Source organism: Lepus europaeus, chromosome 2 (genome assembly GCF_033115175.1).
Source record: "Lepus europaeus isolate LE1 chromosome 2, mLepTim1.pri, whole genome shotgun sequence".
Taxonomy (NCBI): domain Eukaryota; kingdom Metazoa; phylum Chordata; class Mammalia; order Lagomorpha; family Leporidae; genus Lepus; species Lepus europaeus.
The window spans coordinates 150,158,438-150,163,430 of record NC_084828.1 but is presented as its reverse complement, the minus strand read 5'-3'; the positions used below and the strand labels follow the sequence as shown (position 1 = coordinate 150,163,430).

The window sequence follows — 4,993 nt, the reverse complement described above, 5'->3', positions numbered from 1 at the left end:
CCAAATGGCTACAACAGCCAGGGCTTGGCCAGACCAAAGTCAGGAGCCAGGAACTCCATGTGGGTCTCCCATGAGGGTGACAGGGACCCAAGTACTTGAGCCATGCTCTGCTACTTCACAGCATAAGCATTTGCAGGAAGCTTCACTGGGAGTGGAGCAGCTGAGACTTGAACTGGCACTGGGTTAAGAAGATCCCACGATGCAGCTTCACCTGCTGTACCATGATTCCCCATCCTATTATTATCAATTATATGGTTATCGTTTTGTATAAGATTTAGTACAGACGAAATTAGACCTATTCAGTGACACTAAATTGTTGAAAACTATGCTCTAGCCCAGGGAACCGCAAAGTGTTTTGAAAAGGGCCAGATTTGGGCCATTGCTGTGGCTTGGTGGGTTAAGCTTCCTCTTGTGACACAGGCATCCCAAATTGGAGCCACAGTTCAAGTCCTGGCTCCTTTGCTTCAGATCCAGTTCCCAGCTAATGCACCTTGGAAGGCAGCGGATAATGAACCAAGTGCTTGGGCCCCTGCCTCCCACATAGGAGACCCAGATGGGGTTCCAGGCTCCTGGTCGAGCCCCAGCCATTGTAGCCAGTGGATGGAAGGTTCTCTCTCTCTCTCTGCCACTCTGCCTTTCAAGCAAATAATAAATCTTTAAGAGAAAAGAACAGAACAGAAAAGGGCCAGATAGTAAATGTTTAGGTTTGCAGATGATATGGTTTGTGGTGCAAGGATTCAAGTCTGCTGCTGTAGCTTGAAAGCATCTATGGACAATACTTACACATACACAAATAGGTGTGGCTGTGTTCCAACTAAATGTTGTTGTCAAAAAGAACCAATGGGGTGGGGGGACGCTGTGGTGCAGTGGGTTAAAGCCCTGGCCTGAAGTGCCAGCATCCCACATGGGCACCGGTTCTAGTCCAGACTGCTCCTTTTCCAATCCAGCTCTCTGCTATGGCCTGGGATAGCAGTGAAAGATGGCCCAAGTCCTTGGGCCCCTGCACCTGCGTGGGAGATCGGGAAGAAGCTCCGGGCTCCTGGCTTCAGATTGGCACAGCTCCGGCCGTTGTGGCCAACTGGGGAGTGAACCAGTGGATGGAAGACCTCTCTCTCTGTCTCTACCTCTCTGTGTAACTCTGTCTTTCAAATAAATAAAATAAATCTTAAAAAAAAAAAAAGAATCAACTGTGGGCCAGCATTTTGGTGCAGTGGGTTAAGCCACTGCTTGTGATGCCAGCACCCCATATCAGAGTGCCAGTACAAGACCCTGTGAGTTGGCTTACAATCCGACTTCCTGCTAATGTGCCCAGGATGGCAGCAGAAGGTGGCCTGAGTGCTTGGGACCCTGCTACCCATGTGGAAGACTTGGGTGGAGTTCTGGCCCTTGACTTCTTCCTGGCTCAGCCCCAGCTATTGTGGGCATTTGAGGGATGAACAAGCAGATGGAAGATTCTCTCTCTCTCTCTCTCTCTCTTTGTCTCTTTCTCTCTCTTTCCCTTTCTTTCTTTCTCTGTCACTCTGCCTTTCAAGTAAATTTAAAAAAATTTTAAATGGGGGTGGAATTGATTGGTTGGATTTGACCCATGGGCCATCATTTGCCAATGTTTCCTCTAGCCATTAGTCTGAGTACAGCAAGTTATTCTAAATAGAACAGAGTACACACAATGGCTGTTTGAGCCTCACTTTTGTCACATCTTGACTAGGACTGGGACATTATTATTCTGGGAATATTACCTAAGTCTGTAACATTCTGAGAATGTTACTTAATGCCTCTACGTTTCCAGTTCTTCCTTTGTGAAATGCAGGCAACAATACCTCCTGGACAGGGTTATTGAGGATAAACAAGCTCAAGTAGAACAAAGAGACACATCTGTAAATGAACTAACAGCAGTGTGTATATTTCAGGTTTTTTCCTTACATGCATTCACTTAGGTAATATCCACCAAGACTGTGAATTTGCTGAAGGCTGAACACCCATTATCTATTGTCTTTATTTCTCTCAGCCTCCTCTCTAGATCCTAGGAAAATCCTGTGCACAGAGCAGGGCATTGCCTGGTTCCAATTGTTGTCATTCTTAAAAGATCAATTGTCCTTAGTTGCAGACAACAGAAACCAACTCTTGTGTAGTGAAACAGGAGAATAATTCGTTGGAAGGACGTGCGGAAATGGCCGAATCAGGGAGCCAGGTCCCTCCTGCACCACTGCTGTGAGGCTGCTGCCACTGGCGGCTCTGCCTGGAGTCCAAAGCCACTCTCAGGAACAATGCCCCACAGGTGCCACATCTTTGCTTTACTGCCCAAAGATGAGGTTTCCCAGGGGGATCTGAACGACTAGAGTCAGATTAATTGCTCAGATCCTGGCTACAAGGAGGCAAGGAGAGAATTTATGCAGCTCTTTTGGCCTCTGGATTGAGACCATCTTACCATGTCAGTAGAACCCCTCAAAGTAGGAAAGGTTTGAGGAGCTGGGTGGCTAGAAGAATGGCCAGTGCCTACGAACTGGTCATCTGCTAACCTGCATCACTGATGTACGGAGAGCTTTTGGATCACAGTGCAGTCTGCGACTTTCAAGTTGGTTTCTTGTTAAGTAGTTGATGGGATAAACTAAGCTTCCAAGCTCTCTCCCTCGGTCCCGTGCAGCAGGCGCTCTGCTGCCTGTTCCATTCCTTCACTATGTGCATGCCAGCCTGCCCTCCACCTGCCTCTCCAACTTTGTCAGAGGCCTGCCCTTAGTCTGCAGGAACCCATATTGTCTCTGTGCAACAGAAGCCCAAAGCACCTGGGTGACTTATAACCCACCAGTGGCAACCCTTAACCACACTGATTGCATATGAATGTCTAAATCCACAGCTCTCTTTCCCTTGGCTGGGATCATAATGAAGCATGTATGTTAGACCTTTTTCAAAACCCTCTCCACAGAATTAAATTTCAGTTGCATCACCATGGAAACTGACTAAACAGTGTACACCTTGCAGACTGACCTTCCTTCCTCATATTATCACACACACATACACTGCTCTGTCCATATCATCTAGTATCCCAAATAAGCTATGTGTACTCAATCTTTGTCTTAGGTTTGCTTCTGGAAGCACTGTTTGAATGTGGGCATACTATACTCTAGACATACCAGGAACATTGAGGCTACTAGTATCACGAATATCTGTAATATGGCTTCAGAGCTCCTTCCTGGGATAGCTGCGAACCATGTGGAAGGAACAAAGGCTAGAATTAGAGAACAGCTTCTGGTGAAATGAAGAAAAGATGAATCTGGAATGCAGTCAGGAGCTTGAGACACTCTGTGAGGAAGTGCAGGCCACCTTGGATGGATGACCAAATCCAGGTGAAAATGGAAAAGCTGTCTTCATCTACCAAGGGAATTGATGAGCTAGAAAATTCCCATTATGGGGAGCAGAGTCAACGGCCCCCTCCGTGCCACACATGGCCCACAGCCCATTTCTGTGAGGTTTCCCGCAGGCTGTCTGACACATACAGCAGGAGCAGCTCCGGAAGCGCACCGTGGCTGAAGAGCTGGGCTGGCACACACTGCAGAATGCGACCTCACCCTGAGCTACCTGTCGATGAGGCTGCACCAGCCTCACATGCAGAGTGACAGCAGGCTGCGTCTGCAAAGCATGCTGCTCAAAACACGACACTGAACGCTGTGACGTGCCCACATGGTTGTGGGTGAGCTCCGCCTCCAGGCCCCAGGCTGCTGGCTTCTTCCATGTCTGCTCAGGTGGCCACGCTTCGGTGCAGGGCCACTGCCGCACCCCAGCAACAGCGCCTTGGCTCTGGTGCAGCCACCAACCAGCTTCCTGCGGGTCCTCCACACTGGATCATCCCACCCGCTTTGCACAGCCTCTCCATGCCTGCCTGCCACTCCTGCAGCTGCCCCTCATGCCACTTAGTGTCACATGCCCTCTTGTGAATCTGCCACGCATTCAAGTGCCTCTGAGTTCCTGAACACAATGATCGAGTGACCTGGCTTTTGTAAATTAGACGTCCTTGACATATTACATTTGTGTAGAAAATCCTTGGTTTCTTTTTTTTATATATTTTTTTATTTGACAGGTAGAGTTATAGACGGTGAGAGAGAGAGACAGAGAGAAAGGTCTTCCTTCCATTGGCTCATCCCACAAATGGCCGCTATGGCTGGTGCGCTGTGCCGATCCAAAGCCAGGAGCCAGGTGCTTCCTCCTGGTCTCCCATGTGGGTGCAGGGCCCAAGGATCTGGGCCATCCTCCACTGCCCTCCCAGGCCACAGCAGAGAGCTGGACTGGAAGAGGAGCAGCTGAGACCAGAACCTGGCGCCCATATGGGATGCCAGCGCTGCAGGTGGAGGATTAACCAAGTGAGCCACGGTGCCGGCCCCATATCCTTGGTTTCATAGTTTTATTGTATGCCTATCTGTATTGCTTAAACTTTTATGACAATATATTAGTTTTGTGATATGACTAATGTTTAAAATCCCATTGAGTTGGGGGCTGGCATTGTGGCACAGTGGGTTAAGCCACCGGCATCCCAGATGGGCACCAGTTTGAATCCCATCTGCTCCACTTCTGATTCAGCTCCCTGCTAATGTGCCTGGGAAAGAAGCAGCAGATGGCCAAAGTACTTGGGCCCCTGTCACCCATGTGGGAGACCCGGATGGCGTTCCAGGCTCCTGGCTTCACCCTGACCCAGCCCTGGCTTTTGCTGCCATTTAGGGAGGGAACCAGCAAATGGAAGACCTTTCCCTGCACCCCCACCCCTGCCACTCCCCCTGTCAAATAAATAGGTAAATAAATATTTTAAAAATAATTTAAAAATCTGTACACAGAAGAACAATTGCAAATGCTAAACCAGGCAGATACAAGACCAAGAATGTATACTATTTTCTTTCTCTGTTATAAAATAATTATCAGGATTAGAAGGCTCTGAGTTTATATGAAATCTGCTCCATGATAAAAACATAGATGTTAGCAACAAAGAGAGGGAGAGGGAGAGAGAGAC

The 4,993-nt window shown here is 48.4% G+C and overlaps 1 pseudogene; it reads left to right on the top strand.

The window, feature by feature from the left end:
- The first annotated feature begins 3,250 nt into the window (after positions 1-3,250).
- On the top strand, positions 3,251-3,657 carry LOC133777280 (cyclin-dependent kinase 2-interacting protein-like; annotated as a pseudogene).
- Positions 3,658-4,993: the final 1,336 nt, after the last annotated feature.